The sequence below is a fragment of the Trichechus manatus genome, unplaced genomic scaffold (genome assembly GCF_000243295.1).
Source record: "Trichechus manatus latirostris isolate Lorelei unplaced genomic scaffold, TriManLat1.0 scaffold00416, whole genome shotgun sequence".
Taxonomy (NCBI): Eukaryota; Metazoa; Chordata; class Mammalia; order Sirenia; family Trichechidae; genus Trichechus; species Trichechus manatus.
The window spans coordinates 284129-310673 of record NW_004444352.1 but is presented as its reverse complement, the minus strand read 5'-3'; the positions used below and the strand labels follow the sequence as shown (position 1 = coordinate 310673).

The 26545-nt window shown below is 42.4% G+C and overlaps 1 long non-coding RNA gene across 1 annotated transcript in view; it reads left to right on the top strand.

Moving 5' to 3' along the window:
* LOC111819367 (uncharacterized) overlaps positions 1 to 26545 on the top strand; it is a 38932-nt gene that overhangs the window by 8338 nt on the left and 4049 nt on the right. Inside the window, exon 4 of the long non-coding RNA XR_002823030.1 lies at positions 7316 to 7566. This is a non-coding gene — a long non-coding RNA (uncharacterized LOC111819367). The remainder of the gene's footprint in view (positions 1 to 7315; positions 7567 to 26545) is intronic.

The window sequence follows — 26545 nt, the reverse complement described above, 5'->3', positions numbered from 1 at the left end:
TGGATCCTGCTCAGAGGGCTTTGTAAAGGGGCATAATGTTAGAAAATTACAGGAACCTTGTCTACCTGGGTGAGATGGGAGAAGCCAGCATCAGCGGTTGAATGTCTTTGCGTTTTCCATTGTGAGTCTCTTGAGAGCCCCTGCCTTTGTTGACTGAATTTGCTTTCCTTTCGTTATGGGAATGATTGAGGCTTTGTTGACTGAGAACTGAAGAACTTCATAGTGTGGCATCTGGACTTCTACCTTCCCCTTTCTTCAAATCATCTGCCCTGAATTGATGGTGGTTCCAGAATTTGAGTGTGCATAAAACCACTGGCCAACGTCTCAAACATCCAGTGTCCTGTTTACTCCTGTGTGCTTTTGATTTAGTAGTTCATAGAAGAATGCTTAGTGGCCTGCACCTTTAAAATGACTCCTAAGTATTTAGAAGGAACAGGGCAGTGGCTCCTTTAAAAAAAAATTGTAGGATATATAACTAAAACTTCCCATTTATGCCATTTTTAAGTGTACAATTCAATATTAAATATATTAACAATGGTGTGCAGCCAACTCCACCATCTCATTCCAAAACTCGTTCGTCATTCCTAACAGAAACTCAGTACTCCTTAAGCAATAACTCCCCATTCCCTGCTCCCTGAGTCCTGGCAGCCACTAATAAACTTTGGTCTCTATGCTTTCGCCAGTTCTACTTGTATCATGTAGGTTATACCGTGAAATATTTGGCCTATTTTGTCTCACTGATTTCACTTAGCATAATGTTTTCAGGGTTCATCCATGATGAAGCATGAACACAATTTCTTTTTTGAGTGAATAGTTTTTTATGGTGTGTGTGTTTTTTTAATCCATTCATCTGTTGATGGACACTTGAGTTGTTTCCACCTTTTGGCTATTGTGAATAATGTTGCAACGAGCGCTGATATACAGGTATCTTCTTGAATCTATGCTTTCAAATATTTTGGTTGGGTCCAAACTACCAGCCTAGGAGTGGAGTTCTGGGTCATATGGTAATTCAGTGTTTAACTTTTTGAGGAGCTGCCAAAGTGTTTTTCACAGTGGTTGTGCTATTTTACACTCTCACCCACAGTGCATGAGTTTTCCAGTTTGTCTACATCCTCATCAACACTTGTTCTTTTCCATTTTTCTGATAATAGCCATCCTAGTGCGTGTGAAATGTTATCTCATGTGGTTTTGGTTTACATTTCCCCTGTGCCTAGACGGCACTGAGCATCGTTGCATGTGTTTGTTGGCCATTTGGTTATCTTCTTGGAGGAAATGTGTATGTAAGTCCCTTGACCATTTTTTACATTTGGAAGTGGATTTCCAGGCCTTTCTTTCTAGTTTTTTTTAGTCTGGAAACTCCCTGGAAACCTCTTTCACATCATAGCAATATGCAAGTCCCCATTGACAAATGGGTGGTAGCTGTGCATGAGGTACACTGACCATGAATTGAAGCTGGGTCTCCCATGTCGGAGGTGAGAGTTTTACCACTGAAGAATCAGCATCCCCATTTTCCATTTTAACAAGGGTGGTTGTTTGACACAGAACTTGCCAATAACATAGAGAAAGTCACTGGGTCTCATACTTCCCCATGTAAGCAATGCAAAGCCGAAGAAGGAGAAAATAAGCTTTTCCCCTCATCCTTCAGTCTTACTCTTTCTCATACAGCAGCCAGCTTGCCACAGTGACAGTGTGGGCTGTCTGGTAATGGAGGTAGAGTAGGCAGAAAGAAGGAGCCTCAGTCACTGATTACTTCGCAGAGCACCTGTCTCGTCCTGAACTGTAACCTCTGGAACTTCTTGTTATATGAGGAGATAAAATGATAAAGTTCTTACGTGTTTCAGTTTTGCGGAGTTTTGTCATTCATAAAGGAAAAGATTCCCACCTGACCAATGAGATTGTTATTTTGTGTTGAGAGATTCTGAACAGCCATTGTAATTTATGTTTTAGAAAAATGTCATGAAAACCTTCCTCCGTTGCTGATGAGAGAGGGAGAGACAGGTACTACAATGAATCTTCTCTTTATAACTACATTTTGGATTGGTCTTCTATCTTTCGTCTTTCTATTTTCTCAGCTTCTGTGGATTTTACCTACAGTCCTTGGCTGAGACAATAATATCCTGGTGTTTAAGCTTAAGACTCACACGTAAGGTCTTTGTTATTGTTACTCTCAACAATTTGTGATACTGTAGACCACTGTTCACTTCGTTTATATAAGAATATATTATATTGTTGTAGTTAGGTAGTGTCAAGTCGGTTCAGACTCATAGCAACTCCATGTACAACAGAACGAAACACTCACAATCGTTGCTATGCTTGAGCCCATCGTTGCAGCCCCTGTGTCAGTCCTTCTCTCTGAGGGTCTTCCCTCTTTCACTGACCCTGTACTTTAGCAAGCGTGATGTCCTTCTCCAGGGACTGATCCCTCCTGATAACATGTCCAAAGTACGTTATGCATAGTCTTAACATACTCCCTTTTAAGGAACATTCTGGCTTTACTTCTTTCAAGATATATCATATAAATATGCATAATTATCACTCTTAACATAATGAACTTTAATTCTTTAATGTAATCTAATGCCCAAATAGACATAATGTGCTTCCCTTTGTATGTTATGCTGTTGTTGTTAGCTGCTTTTGAGTTGGCCCTGACTTACCGTTACCCCATGCACTATGGAATGAAACGGACCCTTCTTAGTCACAGGATTTTTAGGTAACTGATTTTCAGAAATAGATCACCAGGCCTTTTTTCTTAGCCCGTCGCAGTCTGAAAGCTTCACTGAAACCTGTTCAGCACCATAGCATCACACAAGCCTCCACTGACAGATATATATGGTGGCTACATATGAGGTGCCTTGGCTGGAATGAAAGCCAGGTCTCCCAAGTGGAAGGTGACAATTCTACCACTGAACCACCAATGCTTCCTAACTTTTTCAGCAATCTCTGAAATGTTTTCCCTAGAGCCAGTACCATTTTAAATTGGTACCTTTAATAATAGCCATCCTAGTAGATGTGAAATGGTATCTCATTTTTGTTTTGCTTTGCATTTCCCTAATCACTAATGACTTTGAACATCTTCTCGTATGCTTATTGGCCGTTTGTATGTATCTTCTTGGGAGAAATGTCTATTCAGATCCTTTGACCATTTTTTATTGTGTTGTTTTCTTTTTGTTGTTGAGTTGTAGGAATTATTTATATATTCTGGATATTAAACCCTTATTCGATATATAATTCCTAAATATTTTCTTCAATCTGTAATTTGTACCTTCACTTTTTGGATAAAGTCTAATGCACAAATTTTTAGTTTTGATGAAGTCCAGTTGATCTATTTTGTCTTTTGTTGCTCATGATTTTGATGTGACATCTAAGAATCTATTGTCAAAAACTAGGTCCTGAAGCACTACTCATGCGTTTTTACCCTAAAAGTTTTATAGTTTTAGTTTATATATGGTTATTATTCTAGTCTAAGTTAATTTTCATATGTAATGTGATATCTGGGTCCAACTTCATTCTTTTGCATGTGGAGACCCAGTATTCCCAGCCCCATTTGAAGTTCAAGAGGCTATTTTTTTCAGACTATAAATTTTTGACCTTCTTGGTAAATCAATTGACCATAAATGTATAGGTTTATTCTGGACTCTCAATCCTATTCCGTTGGTGTTTACTTCTATCCTTATACCAGAACCAGACTGTTTGGATCATTGTAGCTTTACAGTACATTTTTTAAAGTGGATGAGTGAGTTGTCCTACTTTGTTCCTGTTTTTAAGATTGTTTTGGATTGATTCATGTCTTCTTGCAATTCCATATGAATTTCAGGGTTTGCTTTTTTGCTGTTAAAATTTTGTCAGGGATTTCAATGAATCAGTAGATCACTTTGGGTACTATTAACGTCTTAACAATATTAAGTCTTCCAATCCATGAACACAGGATATCTTCCCATTTATTTAAACTGAAAAAAAAAAAAAAAACAGTTGCTTTTGAGTTGATTCTGACTCATGACCACGTTGTATGTTTCAGAGTAGAACTGCACTCTGTAGGGCTTTCAATAGTTGGGACTTTTGTCAGTCTGGCCAGTGGTTTGTCGGTTTTGTTGATCCTTTCAAAGAACCAACTTTTGGTTTTGTTGATTCTTTCTACTGTTTTTCTATTCTCTGTTTTTTTCTCCTCTGATCTTTATTGTTTCTTTTCTTCTACTGGCTGAGGGCTTTTTTTGCTGTTCTCTTTCTATTTGTTCGAAGTCTGTAGTTAATGTTTTGATTTTGTCCCTTTCTTCTTTTTTCAATAGCTTGGACTTTTGGAAGTAGATCTCCAGGCCTTTATTCTGAGGTGACTTCCATTTATTCAGATCTTTTTAATTTCTTTGCATAATGTTTTATGACTTTCCTTGTACAAGTCTTTCACCTCCCTGGTTACATTTATTCCTAGGTGTTTCTTTTCTTTTAAATAAAGTTTTCTGGAAGGAGTTAAAAATGAATCAAGCTTTAGAGAAAGGGGGCTGGCCAAGGTGGGGGCTGGAGGTCGAGCTCCCTTTGCACCCTGCCTGCCTCAAAGCCCTGGGACTGAAGCCTGGCCTTGGGGGCTGGGGGAGCATGAGCGTCACAAGGCAAACATGGATGGTGGTGATGCAAGGGAAGGAAGGGGTCGAAAACAAAGTGTGCACTTCTCTAGTAGCCTGGCCTTTGCAGATCAGTTTGCTCTGGGCCCTCACCTGTCTCCCCATCCTGTCACGGCCTCCTCAGTACTCCCAGCCTTCTGCAGCTCCCTGAGGGTGAAAGGAGCTGCATGGGAATGAGGCTATGTAGGCCTAGCGTCCTGGGTATTGTGGTATTGTTATTGCATAGCTTGCATAGTTCACTTCTGCATGCTCCTGTGATTCTGATTTATTATCCACTCCTGCATGCTCCTATGATTCAGATTTATTTTCCTTCTCTGTTCCCGCCTGTTTTCCCATGATTTTATAAAAGTTTAAAATTAACCTAAGTTCCTCTCTGAGAGGTAGAACAGGAAGTGGTAAAATCTAGAAGCAAGACAACTGAACAAAGGGGTCCATGTTGTGACCGAAACCAGGATGGCGTCAGAGGATCTTCAACAATACCCGCAGAAGCTCATCCTGTCTAGAGGGTGGTCTTTGTGCCCATCTCAAAGGGGAATTAAAATTCCACAGATCCTTTAGACCTTGACTCTGTCCCTATAAAATTCTCTGTTTGGCCTCAGGAGGGGAGGCAGATTTTGGAGGAGCCCATTCCCCTCTGTCTCCTGTATATCAATATACAATAGAGACCCTCTTGCTGCTCACCTCACCCATGTCTCATTATTGATTTTTGCGGAAGGTGGCTCTGACTCACGTTTTGCGTTAGCAAGTGTCGGCAAAGGGCGGCGCCAAGGATCTCCAACAAGCCCTCCCTGCCAGAATACCCACTCCTGCCCTCCAGCACAGCCTTTCCCCACCACACTCTTTTTGTGTGCCCCATCTCTCCAGGCTCCCGGTGGCGCGTGAATCACAGTCTCCAGCGCCGGGGTGAGAACTGGGCTCTGGTGTCTTCCCCTCCCTCTAGGAAAGGGAGGTCATCACAGAGGCATCCTGGATCCAGGTCAGCTGTGCCGCCCCCACGCGCTTCCCCAGCGTGTGCCATCTGCCACCTGTGAGTCTCTCTTCAGGGGCTTCCATCTCAGGCGCTGACGAAGGTGGGGGAGTGGCTGATTTGGCCTCTCTTTTCTGGATCCTTCTGAAGCACTTCGTAGCCCCTGTCCTCACCTTGTGCTTTGGAACCCCCTCTTCGCCCAGCCCTGGCCATCCCTGGGCTGCGGGGAGCAGCTCGCTCCCAGTCTTTCTAGGAAGGCCAAGATAGTGGACATCCTCAGACTCACGAGCTGGGGAGGGTGGGAAGGAGGCAGCCCTCAGGGCCTTTGTCCCAGTTATGGGTTGGCTCTGTCCTCCTGGCCCAGGCTTCTCCAGGGGTTCTCGCTGTCTGTCTCCTGGTGTCTGGGTGTTCACGTCTGCGAGGAGTTTCACTGGTAACCTGCACTGTACTTCGGAGACAGCTGTGGGTGCGTGCATGAGTTCCCATCGCCCCTTCAGGCCTTTCTCCACACACAGCTTGCTGTAGTCACGGGGGTGTGGGGACACTGGGTGGCATCTAGCTTAAGCGATAAGCCCAGAATGGGCCGGAGTCTTGGACAGGCAAGCAGGACCTGGCTGGACCGCTGAAGCCAGCCAAGGAGCGGGGCGGGGGTGTGGACATGGCTAGTAGTTGGGCTGAGACAGGGCATCCAATATAGAATGTTCATTCCTTCAGTTATAAGCCCTGGAGCAGGGAGTACGTGGATATGGATACCCCAGGGATCTTGTGCAAATGCAGATTTTTATCTTTCATGGGGCTTTGTGTTCTCTGTATCTCACAAGCTCCCAGTTTAAGCTGAAAATAACTGTTACAGAAGTAGGATGGAGCCACTAGTATACAGATTTATGCGAGAGACAGAGAGAACGTTTACACTGAATCCAAGGAATAAAGGAGTACCAGTCAGCGGCATGGCGTCTTGGGGAGGAAAGAAATGGGAACAGACTGCTCCTTAGAGAAAACTTAATGATTGTCTGATTTACTGGTTGACTGATTATTATAAGGTTTAAAGAGAATGTGTTCAGGAATTCTCCCAGATTTCTGGAAAGCTTGGGAACTGGTGGTGTCATGGCCAAAGAGTGAAGAAAAACAAACTAAAAACCTTAAGGGGAAGAAAGAAGTGTTGGTTGCAAAATCAACAGGAAAAATACTGATCATATATTATCATGCTTAATTGTCCTGAAAATCTTAAAAAAGCAAAGCACAACAGAAGACTTTCAACTGCACATGATTAGAAATCATTGACACATGATGAGTTCATTGACTTGAACTTGGAAAATACATTCTTGCTGAAAATTCAGCCATGTTAATATCAATAAAATTGTGGGTTGTTCTATTAAGGTGAACCCTTAACCTCATAGGTGAACCCTCAACCTAAGCCATGGGCCTTTGATGCCCTGGAGGAAGCTGGGTTCATGTTCTCCAGCCTGGGCAGGCCTGGATGCCCCTCATGGTCGGGGATGAGGAAACTTTTTTTTCTTTGACTTTGTTGGCAAAGGAAGAGGCCTTTGGAGCTGCATGCATGAAGAATGCAAGTGTGTTCTCTGAAAGGCTGGAGCAGTATCTGCCTTAAATGCGAATGTCCTCAGAGTGGAGCATGTCTTTGAGACTGGGGGGAAGCCCTAGGGAGAGAAAGAGCTGAAGGCCAGGAACCTGTCACTTCCTCCTTACCCAGCATTGTCTCCTTCTTCCACTTCAGGTCCCAGGAGTGGCACAGGGAGAGCTAGTCCAGTCTAGGCAGCAGGGGACTGAGGGCGGCCATCTTGCACATCCATGCAATCTCAAGTAAGGATTTTAACTGCCCTGACTGGCTGTGTGGACCAAACATCATTCATCTGCCTCCAAACTGCCTAATGGCCCTGCTTCCACTGCCATCCTTCTTCCTGAAGTGGCTTCTTGGGCTAAGACAGCACATTCACATAGACTTCCAGAAGCTGGAGCCAGGATATGGTGAGTACTACAGAGAACTGGGGTATCGTAACTACAAGGGGTGCGGGTAGATATGAATTGTTGGGGGACCATGTGTTCCGGGCCCTGTGGTTCCTCAGTGAGGTAAAAAGTGGCTGAGATGGCCAAGGGTCTGAGCCCTAAGAGGCATCCTGAGGCCCTGCTCCACTGTCACTGGGCCCTTTCTCTACACACATGTGGATTTTCAAGTCTTGGAAACCTGGGGCCACCTTCCTTAGCTGACTCTCAGGGCTGACATCATGGAGCGTTAACATCCCTGTCCTGCGCCTTGGCTCTTTGTGTTGAATGACAGAGTCTGCTGACCACGGAGTTTGAAGACAGAGCAGTTCTGGCTGAAAAGACCAAGCTTCAGGTCCTCCAGAGCCATCCTTGTCCCATCCTTGCAGTTTTCTTGGCTTCCCCCAGGCACTGGAGCCCTTTTCGTGCAGTTCTAAAACTACAGCTCCCTTCTCACACTGTGTCGTGTGGTGGAAAATGGGGGAGAATTTAGTAGTGGAAGTCCCTGACTGTTAAGCGGGCCGTAGGTGGGGTTTGGTCCTCTCATAAATTCACCAGTGAAATGAAGCAGGGGACAGTGAATCCAGCTGGATGGTGTGTGGGGTCTCCAGATCCATCCTTTTTTGGAGGGATGCTTCTTCCTTGAGTCTTTCAGGTGTGTGGGGAGCATGTTTCCCGAGTCTGAGTCTGTGTCCTCTGTCTCTGCTAGAGCTGCTATTAAGTTCCTCCAATTTTCAACTACTTTCCACCTGCTCTCCACAGTCTTTAACTGGAATCTAAAATAAAAGTGTTTCTTTTGGTTAGACAAGCTCAGCTTATGAGATGGTGTTTTTTACTTCTTTGGTTTACAGTTTCCATTTCGGGAAAATTTCTAGTTTATGTTTGTACTGAGAATTTTTCAATTTAATGGATATAAACTTCTCAAACACAGAGAAGTGCCTATTTTAACTGATGTAAGCGTGAAAATTTAAAACTGAAACTGTATTTCTCCTACTTTGTTAAACAAAATGTAGCTTGGAATTTACACTTGGTTTCTAATTAACAAATTTTCCTGGAGATCTTTTTATAACAATACATACATACAGAACTTGAATCTAAATTCTTATAAAACTTCATAGTACTGCATACAATTGATGTTTGTTTGTTTTGACCATATTGCCACCAGTGGACCCTTAGATTGTGTTCAGTATTTCGCTCTAACAAAGCTTGCTCTAGTGAATATAGATGTCAATTTCTGAGATTCAGGTATCAAAAGTTTAGCCATGTAAGTCCTTCTCAACCAGGACAAGTTAAAATGAAGGGGTTTTCACATGACTTTGTAAAATTATTATATGAAAATTACATTTCTTTCATATTTTCAGCCGTTGCTTTAAGCTTTTATTATCAACTATATCATAAACAAGGAGTGCATAAACGGTTCATGTATAGTTTAAGTAACAGGAATCTAAATCCCTGACAATAGATAGACCTTGTGAGTTTTTACGGCCTCCCACTGTGTCCCACCCTGATCTCATCTATTTCCCGCCTGGACATTATTGCTATCTGCATTGGAAAAGTTTATTATTATTACAGGGATTATATCTTTGACATCCAAGTCTTTTATTTGTTTTTTTAAACAGCATTTTATTGTTTTTTTAGTAAAAGTTTACACAGCAGTTTAGGTTCTCATTCACCAGTTTCCACACAAATTGTTCAGTGACATTGATGACATTCTTCACAATTCGTAAACATTCTCAATATTTCTGTTCTGGTTCTTCCCTTTTCATTAACCTAGTTTCCCTCCCCTTACATTCTTAACTTTGTTTTAAAATAATTGTTGACCGTTTGGTCTCTTATAGATGATTTTTTAATGCAGCACAGTACTCACAGGTGATATTCTTTATTATGTGAGCCAACCTTATTTAGTTAAAAGGAGAGTTCAGGGGGCTAGTTTTGGTTTAAGGTTTAAAGAGTATCTCAGGGCAACAGTCTTGGGGAGTCCTCCGGTGTCAACTGGTGTTTTTTTTTGTTTTTGTTTTTTTTTTTAGGAATTTGAGATTCTTTTCCACATTTTTCTCCCATTCTATCAGGATCCATCTACTGTGGCCCTTATCAGAATGGCTGGCCATGGTAGCCAGATACCGTCTCATCTAGATCTTCTGGTCTCAGGTTCACGTAGACTGTTAGCCCTGTAGACTAGTTTCTTCTTGGAGTCTTTAGTTTCCTTCTTTCTCTTTTGCTCCAGACGAGTAGAGACAAATAGTTGTGTCTTACATAGCCACTCACAAACTTTTAAGACTCCAAACATTACTCACCGAACTAGAATGTAGATCATAAACTTTATGAACTATGTCAGTTGACCGAGATGTCTCACAACACTATCATCCTAATCCTTTAATCCCAGGAAACCAGTCCTGCTGATTGTTTGCTTACATCTAAGAAGCATCCATAAATGTGACACCCAAGTCTTAATCAATAATCTCTATATTTACTTTTGCCTCTTTTGAGCTTTTTGTAAATTTAGTTATAACTGTGTCTGGGTTCTTCCATGACTTGTTTTCCTCAGAATGCTTTTGAGTTTCATACATGTTTTTGTCTGTAGCTGTAGTCTACCCAAGTTACTATGTATGCATGCTCCCATTGTATGAATGGGCCAGAATTTACCTATGCATTGTAGAGTTTACACAATTCGGGTGCTTCAGATGTAGCTTTTGCTCTTGTGAATATTGCTCCATTGTCTTTCCAGACTCAAAGTACAATCACTCTCTAGTGAAGGGGAAATCATTGAGTCACAGATGATAAAAAGCTGTTGCTGTTGAGCCGATTCTGACTCATAGCGACCCTATAAGACAGAATAGAACTGCCCCACAGGGTTTCCAAGGAGCGGCTTGGTGGATTCCAACTTTGAATTTTTGGTTAGCAGCCAAGCTCTTAAACATGGCGCCACCAGGACTCCTGTAAATCATAGCCATGTTTTAATTTACTAAAACAAATTTTCCATCTCATAAAATATTCATATATATCTGATTTGTTCCATTTGTTTATCTAATAAAGTAATTTTTGATCTTGCAATCTGTGTATAAAACCATGTCTTGCTTTGATTTTATTGTTCAAATCCCTTACTCTACTCCACTACTGAAAAGGCTGTGCATATTCTGCTGTTGTTAATTTATACCTCTATGACTTTTTAGGGCTTCTTTATAAACGTTGGAAAAATTTCCTCTATTGTGTAACTTATCTTCTCACTCATTTTGTTGCCCTTTGATGAACTGTTATGAATTTTAATATAGTTGCATTTGTCAATCTTTTCCCTTATGACTGATCCTTGTTATTAAGTTTTTTTCTCTATTCTGATGTCATAAGATCATTTCCTTATAACTTCTGAAAGTATTATAATTTTACGTTCTCATAATTAAAGCCAATCTATGTGGAATTGATTTTTGCATGTGGACTACATAGGAACAGACTTCCAATTAGATAATTATTTGATAAAACACAAAGCTTTTGCTTTCTACTTGATTCCACCTTATCGTGACCCCATGTGTTTCACCGTACAACTGCACTCCACAGGATTTTCAATGGCTAATTTTTTGGTAGTATATCATCAGACCTTTCTTCTAAGGTACCTGTACCTTACCTTCAACCTCCAGCCTTTTGTTTAGTAGCTGAGCACTTAATCACTTACGAAACCAATTAGTTGATTTTTCTCCACATATTGAAGTGTGAATGCTTTCTGTCACTGCCTGGCGCTGCTTGCTGTGTCTTGAATTAACTTTCCATAGAGATTGGAGGGCCTTTTCTGGGGCTGTTTATTTTTTTCTGTTGGTCTATTACGTATGCCTATAATGATTCTATACTGTCTAATATGTTATAGCTCCATTTATAAAATAAGTCTGTAGGAATACAATCTTATATATGATATGTGTGGACAAGCCCATTCCTTATTCCTTAGAATATCTTGGCTATTTGTGGACAATTGTAATTACATATAAATATTTGAAGAATTTGTGTGAAGTTCAAAAAAATAAAATTGGAATTTTGTTGAAGTACATTGGAAATGATGATCTGTTTGTGGAGAACAGTAGTCTCAGGGCATGCACTATCTTTTCTTTACTTCAGTCCATTTAAATCTCGTTTAATAATGTTTTACAATTTCCCCCTTAGGACCTCTTATTGATTACACTCCTTTTTGATGCATTTTATCCTTAGTAAATATATGTTATCTTTTTAAAATTAATTTCACAACTTCTTAGTGCTTGCATATATAATTGAAATATTTAAAATCTTAACTCGATATTTATTTTGCACGCTGAATACTCTCAGTCCTGTAATTGTCTGTACCATCTTTGGGGCTTCTATGTATACGATTATTTAACCTTAAAATATAAAAAATTCGATTTTTTTTAATCTTTAACATTCTTACTTCTTTACCTTTTTTCTTCCTTTTTCTTTTTTGGTATGTATTGGCTACAACGTCTAGGATCACGTTGAATAGGAATGGAATAATGAGTATCCTTGTTTCTTACCTCCTGTTACTAGAAAAGTATTGACGTTTTCAGTAAGTATGTTCTTTGATGTACTTTCTTTGTGTATGCCCATTTTCATCATTTCTTATCTGATTATGGCCATAACCTTCTAACATACCTCGCAGAGTTTACATTTGCCTCCTACAACTTCTTTAAGTTCTTTAAGAGCTATTATATCATTTTCCCTCTCTCATTAAAGGTGTTAAATTGCTCTGCATGTCACTCAGATGGAAAGCCAGCACTTTTCAGAAATGCTTTTCAGAAGCCAGCACTTTCCCCAGAACATGACATGCCCACTGGCTCCAATCCCCTCTCCAAACTCCTCACCTGTCACTCTCCAGCATTTCACTCTGCTCAGGCCATGCTGGGGTTTGGGTCTCCCTAAAACATACCAGGCACACTCCCATCTGCTGGCCTGTGCTCTGGCATTTCCTCTTCCTGGAACAGTCTATTCTCAGCTGTGCCTTCTGTCATTCCTTTGCACCATTCAGGTCTTAGCCCAGGTCATTCTTCTCAATGAAGTCAACTCTGAATACCCTAACTAATACTGCTGCTCGCATTGTCAGCGCCATCAGTACTCTGCATTCCAGTAATCAGGTCTCAATCTGGTAGTGAACCTGGGTCCCTGCGCAGCAACTCACCTGTGCGTCTCTGCTTCTCCCATCTCCCACTGTGATGAGACAGGAAGCCTGCCTGGGGCTGAGGTTGGGTATTTAACTACTCTAGGGCTGTTAGACTCGGGTAAAACAGTTTTCCTTCAGAGCAGGCCTTGTGAAGCAGAACAGAATGCTCTGGGTGTATTTCAAAACGGCTGCTTTTCTACCAGCCTCCACTAGCAGGACAAAGGAATTTTTCTCTGATCTTCACACTGAAAGCTGGTAGGATTCATGGAGGTAAAACTCACAAAACTGTGTGGGTCTCCCTAAGGTGGGCCTTCTGGTATATTTATTCCTGAAGCTTGTATACACCAAGAATGGTACTGATCCTGGTGGTGGTTTCTGCTCCTGGGCTGCTGCTCTGGAATGATCTAGGTGTCTCTCCAGGTTTGGGGGCAGTTATTTGCCCTGTGACCTCAATACTCCGAGTTCAGTATGTTCAGCCTTTTTTTCTTGAGGATGAGAGTGATGACTGCCAAGCTCTTTACATATCGGACCAAAACCTGAAATTCTTCATTTGTGTTTTGTGTAATTACTGTTGTCTGTTTTCTTTTACTTGCTTGATAGTATTTACCCATGCTGCTTTCATTCTTCCAGCGCCACAATGTACATGTTTACCCTTTGCTAATGACTGTTTCATTCTGTGAATAACCAGCGTATCTTCCCTTTCCCAGTAGTGCTGTTTGACTCCTGTGCCCCTACACTGGGAGTTATTGAAGTCGATGAACATCAGAAATCTGTATGAGTGTTTGCAGTCGTCACAGAGTGCTTCCAAGTTTTTAGAATTGATTTCGGCAAGTTTGCTTATAATATGTCTTGGTGACTTTCTTTTGGGATCTGCCTTATGTGGTGTACGATAAGCATCCTGGATAAATATCTTCTCATCTTTCACAATATCAGGGAAGTTTTCTGCCAACAAATCTTCAACAGTTCTCTCTGCATTTTCTGTTATCCCCCCCGTTCTGGTACTCCAAGTACTTGTAGGTCATAGCTCTTGCTAGAATCCCACATAATTCTTAAAAGAGTGTCTTCATTTTTTAAATCCTCTTATTTTTCCTCAAATAAGTTGGTTTCAAGTGCTTTATCTTCACTCTCACCAATTCTGACTTCCATTGCCTCAATTCTGCTCCTATGACTTTCTATTGAGTGGTCTAATTCTGAAATTTTATTGTTAGTTAATCTTCTGGATTTCTGATTACTGTCTCTCTATGGATTCTTGCAGTCTGTTCAATTTGTCATTATGCTCTTCTCTAATCTAAAATTTCCTCTATTGGATGTTCTGCATTTTGCTTAATTTCCTTCCTAATCTCTTGAAGAGTTCTGTATATTAATCTTTTGTATTCTGCCTCTGGTAATTCCAAGAAATTTTCTTCCTCTGGAAAATTTCTGGACTCTTTATTTTGGGAGCTTGCTGAAGCCATCATGGACTGCCTCTTTATGTGATTTGATATTGACTTGTCACTGAGCCATCAATAAGTTATTATATTTATTTATTTTATATTTGGTTACTGTGTCCAAGCTTCTTGTTTTGTTTTGATATGCCCCAATAGGCTGCTCGTGTGAGCTAGCCCAGTCACCAGCACCATTAAAGCTTCAATGTCCTGACCCCAGGTGGCCAAACCTTCCACTAAGTATGTGAGCCCAGAAGTCCACTCACTTATCCTGTATGGATTCTGCTCAGCTGTCCAGGTAGTCGCCCAACAAGTGTGTCATGCAAGCTCTCACCTATGCTTCTAGACAGGCATGGGTGATTGGTGTAGGCACAGACCTGCGGCTGCAGCAGGGGGACACAGGCTGAACAAGGCAGGGGGCTGACAGCCACCCCGAAGTGTCCAGGAGGAAAGTGTGTTGTTATTCCCTACAGCGTGGAGATGGGTGGGTTTTACAGCCAGACTCTGAGCACCCAATGCTGTTGCCTGGAAGGACTGGGGAAGAACCTCTTATTTTTGGGCCTCTGTAGCAGGTAGCTCTGTGACGAGCTTGGAGCCAACAGTCCTCAGGCCCTTGATGTGGGTAGGGCTGAGGAGTGTGGATGTGAGCCTATGGATGACCAATATCCCATGTGCAGGAGAGAGCCTTGAGCCCCAGTTAGATACTTTAGGAGAAAGGAAAATGATTTCTTATATCCAGAAGGTAGGACCTTAAAACATCAGCAGTATTCTCACATAAAACCCATAGTTTCCTTTTATTTACTCAGTCTTATGTAGTTAATGTCTATTCCACTGGTTTCTGGATCAGCCACAGTCTGTGAACTCATCAGCTTCTGCATAAGAGTTCTGGAAATTTTGATTGAGTCTAGTCACTGTCCTTTTAGGAAGTCTAACATAGTCCATCTTTTTGTTGAGATATTTTGGTCAAACGTTTTCAGTAAATCAGCAAAGTAAAAACTTATCTGCAGATGACAAAACTTAATATGGCCATGATTAACTTATAAAAATAATACTCTTAATAGTGAAAGACCTAATAGAAGTTAATTACAAGTGCAATGTAAAGGCCAAATAAAACCAGTGTTAAAAAACTTTAGATAAAAATATTTCTAAATAAAACCATTAACCATATTCAAAGACCTTCAGATGTAATGCATAATAATTTTGAGGCAAAATACCATATAGTCAGGATATACCAAGAATATACTGAGATTATCAAATCTCTAAATACCTGAATTGTAATAAAAAAAAACTTCATAGGTAAATGATGTGAATTCCCCGCTCAAACGATTGGCTTTGATGATGCTAGATTCAAAAAGATAAAGTTGCGACCAAGTTAACAATAAAGAAATAATAATATTATAGGTCACTGTGAAACAATACTTAAGTTATTTAACCGAAGATCTTAAAGTAAAAACCTTAGCTTTCTTTTCTAAAAGCCATGCAGCTTAGTGTTCAGACTCAGAAATCTTATTCTAATGAGAGGCCAAACCTTTCTCTTCGAGGCAGATTTCATACACAAAGAATAAACTAACCCTTTAACTCAGAAATCAAAGAAAATTTTATTTTAACAGTGAGAAACCCAGTTCTTTGTTTTATATGCTACTTAACATTAAAACTCCTAAAAATCTCCTAAATTAAACCATTAAACTTTAGTCAGATAAAACTTAACCATATCAAATAAGTTTCTTTTTCAATAAAACTCTTAAACTTTGTCTTTGTTGCATACTTCTTTAACTGGCAAAAATGAACCTTTATTAGCAGACTTAAATATATGTGTATATATATATATATATTTTCTTTCCTTTCTCTTGTGGCATAAAAGACAAAGTATATCAACTTAAATTATGACAAGTATCTATTAACTCAATTTAACATCAGTAAGTTACCTAACATGTATTGGGAATTATTTTAAGCCTGTATGCCATAAAGCATAACCGTTGCTGAAAGTCTGTTTAAACATCCCAAGTTTTTATTCAATTTTTACTATTTCTCATATTTTTCTCAACCTAATTTTTAGCCTTTAACAATTTTATTAACTGGCTTTGGAAATCACAAAGTCTCTGTTTAATTGACCAATTCATTGATATGGATATAACTTTAAGCATCTGACTACTGCTGGAAACATTTTTCTGGGCCATGTTTGGTGTGTCTTATTGTGATTTCTATTGTTTTGATTTCTTAGAGTTCTCCTGTAATCGAGAGAACTTGTTTACAGTTCTATTATCAGGATCCACTCAATTTCTGATAACTATAGCAAAGCAGCAATTTTCCTTATCTTTTGTCTTAAAAGAGTCTCCACCTAGCTGGAAACGCTCTTTCAAAAGCTTCCTTTGAGCTACACGACCTTGGAGACTGGGGGCTGGGGGTTGAGGAGGCCTGATCATGCCCTACCCTCACTCTCGGAACTCAGAGAATACATTTACATATGTTTAAGATAATGGAGGCATTTTGAAAGGCTGTATACCCAGTAAATACCAAAGCTCTCTCAGGACAAAAGGAGACAGAAAGACCCATAAAGTCACCAGACAATACCCCACAAAAAGGATAGGTGGATCCTAGCTTCTTAAAGTGTACATAGCAATTTTTGGTAAGGTTGACTCAGTTCAATGGAAAAACAGGTTCTAGATAAAACTTATTATCTTGCCAGAGTCTCAGATGGAGGAATATTAGATCTTTTCACAAAACTTGCGCATCAAGCAAAGTTCCCTAAAGGAAAAAACGGACAACACAAATGAAAGCTCACTTTCCCAAAGTGGTCATTGAAATTCTAAGTTACTTCTAGTATACTCAGTTGATAGTGTTTTAAAATATGAACCCCAAACCAGTGAATCAGCAGTGGGGGGGGAGGGGAATCCAGGCTAACTTATCAAAGATGTTAAGCAATAAGGTTCAAGCTTTGGTTTCCTTCTTTCTGAAGCTTTCATTTAATATCAGGGGCACTTGGTCCCGTAAAGATTATATTTACCATTCCGCATTTTCAGGGCTCTCAGGATCCAGATCAGTTAACTCATGAATATAGTCTTAAGATACCATGGCTGTCTCAAGAACCAGTCTCACCCGGGGAATTTTTACTTTCCCTAACAGCTGAATCAGGGTGCCCAAGTAGATGGTATGATAGTAGGTCCACACAGACAATGGACAGGACAGACACAGAACCACAGTAAACGAATGGACAGGACAGACTCAAAACTACAGTAAATGAATAAATCCCACAAGCTGACGAAGGTGATCTCGACCCATTCAACCTCTCAGACAGCGCTGTCTGCCAACAGAGGTGATCTTAGAGAATCTCAACCTCCCGGACACACTCACGAGAAATCACATACCCGGAACCAGGACTCTAGAGTCACCAGAAGTACCTTCTTGTTCTCCTACTCACAGGGATGGTCATCTGGGGCACCTCCCGCCCCAGAAACTGAGGGCTCAGTTCCCACTCAAGAACCGCTGGGGCTCCCCATCCACCCTGGCCCTGAGTGCAGTAGGGAGAGGAGTTGCAGACTCACACTGGGATGCCTTCTATGCAAGTCTTGCTTTTCTTTCACCTACCTCTTTTGGCGCGGATGGGGACCAGTGGTGCCATGACAGACACAGGTCTGGCCGATAGTCTCCCCAGAGGCAAATGAAACCTCTCAACGCTACTTGTCGGGACAGCTGTCAATCAGCCCCAGGCCCTGCTGTGGAGCCGCTGCATCTCAAGCTGAGGAAGCTCCCTGTACGGGCCACCGAATTTGTTACCACAATAACGCGGATTGGAGCCACCTGCCGCAAAGCCAATTCTGAGACGGGAGAGGTGAGCAGCAAGAGTTTATTATATATCAATATATAGGAGACACAGGAGAATAAATTCCTCAAAAAAACCCGTCTCCCCCACCGGGGATCGGCTGAAGGCTTTTATAGGGACAGGATTATGGGTCTTAGAAGTTTGTGCTAGTTCCCCCTTGAGGTGGTCATGTCTCAGATGAGTTAATTTTCTACTGGTATTCTTGGGGGTTCTTTGGCGACATTCTTGGGTATTATCTGGCGACATCCTGGTTTTTCTTGTCAAGAGATGGGTGCTTTGTTTGGTTTTTCATCCCTAGATCATTATCACTTGTTTTCCACTCTCCAAGGAGGAACACTGGTTAATCTTAAACTTTTGTAGAGACTGGAACCTGAGGGAAAGACAAGATCATGAGACAATGTGGAGGTTAGCAATGGGGAGCTGGGCATATGCAGCCTCTTCTAGTATCAGCATTCAGCACCTGTTTTCTCTCTCTCTCTCTTTCTCCCTCTGGGTGTCAGTTCTGCGAAATCTTTAAACTGACCTCCTGAAAATTATCACAACAAGGACAGCAGGAGAGGGAGCCTAGAGTTGAAAAAGGGAACACCTCTGGCGGTATTGTTTGCCCTTTTGAGTAGAATAGTCTTCAGTGTCCTGAGCCAGAAGGGGAAGCTATACCAGAAAAGGACTCTGGCAAGCTGGAGTTTGTGTGCAGACAGGATCCCCTCCAGCCACTGCTCATTCAGCTGATGCTTTGTGACCAAACACCCCACCAAGCTGATCAATGCCGAGAACATTCACTCATACCCGTGAGAGGCCTCTGCTCTCTCTGGGGATCACAGTCAATCTGCACTTCACCATTTCATCTTCCCAGTACATACCTGGCACCCACCCATAAACTCTGCCTTTCTAGATGAGTGCCACATCCAACTAGGACCCCCAGTGTGACACTCAGCCAGGGGCAGGACCAGCATAGACAAGGGAAATGCCCATTTGCCTTTTTTTGCCATCAGCTCCTCTGCAGTCTTCCAAGGCACACAGCATTTGTGTAAGCTCCTGGAAGCCAGGGACGGACATCCCGTGCCCCCAGAGGACTCAGGAGTCTTGATGTGGACATATGGATGACCAGTGTTCCATGTGTAAGAGTGAACGTTGACCCTCAGTCTGGGTGGCTGTGGGGCTCTAGAATTCCTGGCAATGTAACTGGGCCTTGGCCTGTGCTCCCGTGAATGTGTGCATTCCAGCTACATTTCTCTTCCCATCACCCTGATTTCGCCTCCACACATAATCGAAGTCTGCATGTGACCTCTGTAGCACTGTCACCAGTGCCACAGGTCTCTAGATATGGAGGCTCAGGCAGACCTTGGCTATCTTCTGCCCCAGGAAATGGCCCAGATGCTCAAAGGTCCAGATAATTACCCTAGGCCAGTGGAAAACTTTATTCCAGATCCACTGAGAATTCTAAGTGAGGCTTAAAAGGCTATATAGGACAGGTGAGTGTCGGGTGGGCAGGGCTAAGACTTATTTACCATCACCATGGAGACAGCCTCCAGAAGCAGTGGGCCAAGCTTCAGACTGGGGAGCATCACAATGAATGAGCCAATAGCAGAGACGTGGCCAGCCTGGATGATTCCCCAGAGCCCTTCTGTTTAGCCTGGTATACTTAGCAGCCACTTGTGGTACTGGCCATAGAATTTAGGCTCACCCAAGGAAAAGCTTGGCAGAGTGGCGCCCCTGATACTGGTGTTTCAAGGCACTGGGTGAACAGGCCAGATACCTCTTTTCTACATACTTGAGTACATCAGTAGGCAAGGTATCCCCTCTCAGAACCTATTTTCTCTCTCCTTCGCTCTCTCTCTCTCTCTCAGTTCTGCAACATCTTTAAATTATTGTACTGAGAAGTACAACAAAGACAGCAGGAGAGGGAGCCTACAGCTGAAAGGGGAACCGGGGTCCTCTCTCTGTCAGCTCTCTCTGTTTTACTGGCAGGTTCCTTCACGTTCACCATTGGGTGGCTGGCCTCCCGCGGTGCACCCCTGCTACGGCAGCCTGTCCCTCCGTCCTCTGGCAGCGGGAAGTGAACTTGCATGGCTCCCAGGTAGTGTGCACGGATCCGCAGCGGGGTCCTCTGCCCCCGCCTTGGCGGCCTGGTCCTTGTCCCCGCCTCCCCACGGTGCCAAATAAGAGCACAGCCCAAGCCTTCCTCGCTCTCCCCTCTACTGCCTCTGCCTCTTCTGGCTTGGTGCTCATAGGTCCTTCTCCCTTGTCAATTGTACAGAACGCACCGATATAGAGAGGGTCGGTCATGATTCTTTTCACAGAAATAGTGTCCCGTTCCACGATTTCTCCCAAGGTAAACACCGAAGGTGTCCTCCTGGGCAGGGGCTGGAGACCCGCTCTTGGTGAGGAAATCTTTTGGCACTGCTGGGTGCATTTTGCTGAACTGTTTACCCAGGAGATGTTCTACCTTGCCAGAAAGAAAGAAAAAAAAACCCATTACTTCTCTCAAACAACAGAAAAGGAAAGGGGATTCAAAGCTCAGAATACAGTGGCGTCACTAGTGTTCATGTCACGCAGTGCAGGGCTCATAGTGTCACCCACATCATCGACCTCCTCCCACACCAGACCGTACAGAATCCTGGGTTTTGGTTTTTGTACTAATGTTAATGGTAAATCCTTATTCTTGTATATTGCTCATTCTTTTCCCTTGAATTACTACTTCATTCTCAAAAAAAAAAAAAAAAACAATATTCAACTAGGTTCAGAAATACTAATTACCACGATACTGTACCAAAAACGCCAGAAACTTTGACCTAATCGGTCACTACAAAAACTCCACAGCAAAGAAAACAACAGCAGAGAAACCTGGAAACCCGGGGTTTCCAGGAGTCACTGTTATTGAATAATCATGACAGTTCCCCACAGAGGGCATTATAAGGTTCCCAAAGCCAATTACTATAGCCTTTTTTAAACTTGTAGTTGGTTATATGGATACACGTAGGCCAGGCTTAGGAAAAATCTTTTTGGAGGTATATCCAACTTCAGGGATATCGTTTTAAAAATACTAATTTCTGCTGAAACACAGGACAAGAATTTCTGGACAGTCATTTTGGTGTGTCCCTCTGACAGTGTCACCCGCTGTGGTCCGCATCGCCCCTACCCCGCAACCCGTGTCGTCACTGGAAGAACTAGGTAAAATCCCTTTAGGTAGTCACATAGACGCGCGCGTATAACGGGGATACATTGGCTGTCTATCCGTTGAGGTTGTCGCGGACTCATTCTGGGACTTACCTCACTGCCCCTCCATTAGCAGCCGCTCAGGGTCAAGGTCAAGCGTGTTGCTGGCCCGTGGCCGCCAGATGGCACAGCCTCTCCCTGAGAGCAAGGCCGGGTCCCCTCCATGCGCTGGGAGCTTTGGGCTTTGTGTTCCAGCTTCGAGTGTTCGGAATCCGCCTTGGCCTGGCAAGCCAAGCCTCTGCCGAGGGCCATGACATCGCGTGGACCTTGTTGCCTCCTTTAGCCCTCCCTGATTTGCTCTTGAACACACTTACCCTGTGGGAACTCTTCTCCTCCCCCGGCCCCGCCCCCTGCTGCTCTCCATTAATTGCCTCTGGCCTCCTAATTCCTGGTGACCCGGCCACTCTCTGCCCCTCTCTGTTTGCTCACCTTTGAGGGGCCTGGAGAACCTAGGGCCTCTGAAGTTCCGGGCTATCTGATCTTGAAGCCCAGAGAGCCCGGTGTCGCCAAAACGTAGGCTCACGAGCCCGGACGGACCGAATCTAATTAGTCTTGTGTGCCAAACATTCTTTCTTTCCTTCACTTGCTTTTTCTGGCTTGCTCCTTCCTTTAACTCCTTTGTTCCTTTAAGAAACCTAGCGACTGTCAAAGGTCACAAGATTTGATAACACAGTAAGCTGGCGATGCTTTGGGCAAATCGGCACTTTCACACGTGGCTGGCTAGCAAGGGGGACACAAACGGTCAGGCAGTCAGAGACGGCGTGCTGGGACCCAAGGCCTAGATGCCAGCAAATGAGGAAACCGGCAAGAAGAAGAAGGGCGGGCAGTGGGACCTCTTTACTATTTGGAAAGTGGGAGGAGTGCAGAGAGGTCTCCGATAGCGGTAGGCGATTGGGGCTTCTAGGAATGGAGCTGAGGTTCTGGAGAGACACCTACTCATTATTTCATAATCCTTTGTGCTGTTGAGCATTCTTTTGAGGTGCATGTTTTCCATCTTTAAAAAAATGGATTTTCTTTTGTGTACGTTCCAACTATGTCTTTATTGTACCAAGGAAAACTCTCATCCATCTCGACAATCTATATCATGTTTGAGAGGCTACCACTTCCCACGACGACAGGCGGAGTCTCAGATGAGAGGTGATAAGCAGGAGGCCTGAAGTTCATATACGATAACTTTATTTTTCATAAGATAGAGTGTCTGGAGAGACAAGACCCTAAATATACACATAACTCCAAAAAGGTGTGACAATCATTACATCGGTACAGTTCGTTCAGTGATGGCATGGTGTTGCCCTAATGTCTTTCAGTCCATTGTCTGCGGCCTGAAAGTGGCTCAAGGAAAACATACATTCACGGGGGGCGATCACTCCTGGATATAACCCGTGTCATCATTCCTTCAGTGATGGATATGGAACAAACTCTCTTCCAGTCTCCAATTCCCACTCTCAAGGCTAAGGAAAAACGAACAAGCAAAACAAACAAGCAAAAATAATCCCTCATTTTCAGAAAATCCCATTATGAGTACAGAGAGCATCCCTTCATTCTCTACACATCAACCTAATTTCCCAGTTTGACTCCCCATCTCATCAGAAGGGACAGAAGTAGAGATGTGTGCAAGGTGGACCTATTTGCCTCGCTGGGGTTTGGTTACAATTCGTGAATTGCCCAGACTGCCGAGGAGGTGATGCCGGCAGGGAGGAGTTCAGATCAGTCATGAGAAGGCTTTTGTTCATGTGGCTTCGGTGAATGGGAAAGGAAAGCGGATTCAAATCTCAAAATACAGTGGCGTCACTAGGGTTCATGTTACGCAGTGCAGGACTCATAGTATCACCCACATCATCGACCTCTTCCAATACTAGACCATACAGAATCTTTGGTTTGTTTATTTTTTTGTGCTGATGTTAACGGTAAATTGTTATTCCCGTATATTGCTCATTCTTTTCCCTTGAATTACTACTTCGTTCTCAAAAAAAAAAAAAAAATTATTCACCTGCTTTCAGAAATACTAATTACCACGATACTGTACCAAAAACATTAGAAACTTTGACCAAATCAGTGACTATAAAAACCTTAGCAGCAAAGAAAACTACAGCAGATAAACAGCAAAATCAGGGGTTTCCAAGCGCCACTGTAATTGGGTAATCATGACAGTTCCCTGAAGAGTGTATTATAAGGTTCCCAAAGTCAAATAGCATAAATTTTTAAAGCTTTTTGTTCATTATATCGATCCGTGTAAGCCAGGCTTATGAAAAATGTTTTTGGAATTATATCTAACTTTAGAGATATCGTTTTGAAAATAATAAATTTCTGCTGAAACACAGCACAAAAATGTGACAGTGCCACCCTGTGTGTTCCGCATCACTCCTACCCCCAACCCATGACGTCACTGGAAAAACTACGTAAACCCCTTTAGGTAGTCACGTAGGCATGCACGTGTACCGAGATTACACTGGGTGGGGCGGGGGCGGGTTCAGGTTACTGTGGGTGCTGTCTGTGTCCCTCCAGCCTGCGTCGTCTCTGTCGTGCTCTCTCTGTTTTCCTTGACGTTTCCCTCGAGTTCCGGCCTCCCGCAGCGGCGTGTCAGTCCATCCTCTAGCAGCGTGAGAGGTCTCTGCTGTCTGCACAGCCAGGGTGGGCTGGACCATCGTGACAGCTGGTGCTTGGCTCTCACAGCCTGCACCCAATCCAAGGAATCAGTTCGTGTGTAGGGCTCACGGAGAACATGTAGAATGGTTTGGTTGCTGCTGGAAGAATGCAATAGTAGGCCATTATGGCAGGTGCTCTGGACAGAGGACAGGTTGTTTTGGTCAAGTGGAAGTATCATATGATGTCTCTCAGCGGGGTTCTCTGCCAGGAGCCATCCTCATCTGGTTACAATTTCAAATTATTTTTTCCTATTCATTGTACATCACTTAAAGTGAACTTTTCTCTTTGTCAAGCCCTATGCTACACCCTTGAATTAGATATCTATTGCTGTATAACAACGCACCTCAAAACTTAGTGGTTAAAACAACTTCGTGGCTTAGGTGATTTTGACCTAGGTCTCCCACGCGATGGCAGTTAATACGTCAATCATAGCTGCATTCATCTGAAGTCATTACTGGACTTGAAGGATTACTTTCAAGTTGACTTGCTCACATGGCTGGCAAGTAAGTGCAGTTATCAACACGAAGCTTTTTTTCCCTGTCAGGGGGACAGCTTGCCTGTCTTATGACATGGTGGATAGTTTCTCCCAGAACATGTGATCCAAGAGAACAATGTAGAAGCTGCAATGTCTCTGTGACCTCACCTTGAAAGGAGCATTGCCACGGTAGCCTATTCGTTATAGAGGTCAACCCTGTTCATTCTGGGAAGGTATACACTAGAGTGTAAGTACCAAGAGGTGAGAATTGTTGGAGGCCATCTTGGAGGCTGGTTATCATAGCCCTGGAGATTTGAAGGTTAACCAGCCTCATAAAGTTGTTAATGTCTGTTTGCCTTTCCCCCTAGTTGGGTAAGCAAATTCCCATTGGAGAGGTACCATTTCAAGAAATAAGACAACTCACTGGAACAGAATCTGCAGGAGTTTCCTAATTCATTCTTTGTTATAATATACTAGCCTCTTATCTGTCAACAACACAAGCCCAAATCTCATTCTCCCTCCACAACCTCTCCTTGATGAACTCTTAGTCCTTGAGCACCCATTGAATACTTAACCATTCATAATTGAGCACCCAATTTATAATCAACCATTATTTCTAGAGATCACCTCAGTATCCTACGCATTAGTGAGTTGAAATGAGCTGGTATTGGCTATTTTGAATTGGACAATCATATGATCTACTATGCTTGGAATGACAACTTGAAGAGGAATGGCATTGCATTCATCATTAAAAAGAACATTTCAAGATCTATCCTGAAGTACAACTCTGTCAATGATAGGAAATATCCATACAGCTACAAGGAAGACCAGTTAGTACGACTATTATTCAAATTTCCACACCAAAGGCCAACGATGAAGAAATTCACTTTTACCAGCTTCTGCAGTGTGAAATTGATCGAACATGCAATCAGGATGCATTGATAATTACTGCTGATTGGAATGTGAAAGTTGGAAGCAAAGGAGGATTAGTAGTTGGAAATATGGCCTTGTTGAGAGAAACGATGCGGAAAATCACATGATAGAATTTTGCAATACCAACGACTTCTTCATTACAAATACTTTTTTCCAGCAACATAAACAGTGACTATACACATGGACCTCGACAGATGGAATACACAGGAACCAAGTCAACTACATCTTTGGAAAGAGATGATGGAAAAGCTCAATACAATCAGTCAGAATAAGACGGTGGACTGACTGCGGAACAGACCATCAAATGCTCATATGCAAGTTCAAGTTGAAGTAGAAGAAAATTAGAACAAGTCCATGAGAGCCAAAGTATGACCTTGAATATATTCCACCTGAATTTAGAGACCGTCTCGAGAATAGATTTGATGCGTTGAACACTAATGATGGAAGACCTGATGAAATGTGGAATGACATCAAGGAAATCATACATGAAGAAAGCAAGAGGTCATTAAAAAGACAGGAAAGAAAGGCCCAAAATGTATGCCAGAAGAGACTCTGAAACTTGCTCTTGAATGTTCAGTTGCTAAACTAAAACAAAAGAAAGAAATGATGAAGTAGAACTGAACAGAAGATTTCAAAGAGCAGATCGAGAAGACAAAGTATTATAATGACATGTGCATAGACCTTGAGATAGAAAACCAAAAGGGAAGAACACAGTCACCATTTATCAAGCTGAAAGAACTGAAGAAAAAATTCAAGCCTCGAGTTGCAACAGTGAAGGATTCCATGGGGAAAATATTAAACAATGCAGGAAACATTAAAAGAAGTTGGAAGGAATACAGAGTCATTATACCTAAAAGAACTGGTCGATGTTCAACCATTTCAAGAGGTAACAGATGATCAGGAACTGCTGATGAAACTGAAGGAGGAATTCCAAGCTGCACTGAAGGCATTCGCGAAAAAAAAAGGCTCCAGGAATTGATGGAATACCGTTTGAGAATGGGAATTCCAAAACACTTCATTCTGCTCATGAGGAATTTGTACTTGGATCAAGAGGCAGTTATTTAAACAGAACAAGGGGATACTGCATGGTTTAAAGTTAGGAAATGTGTGCATCAGGGTTGTATCCTTTCACCATACCTATTCAATCTGTATGCTTAGGAAATAATCTGAGAAGCTGGACTATATGAAGAAGAACGGGGAATCAAGATTGGAGGAAGACTCATTAACAACCTGCAGTATGCAGATGACACAACCTTGCTTGCGGAAAGTGAAGAGGACTTGAAATACTTACTGTTGAAGATCAAAGACCACAGCCTTCAGTA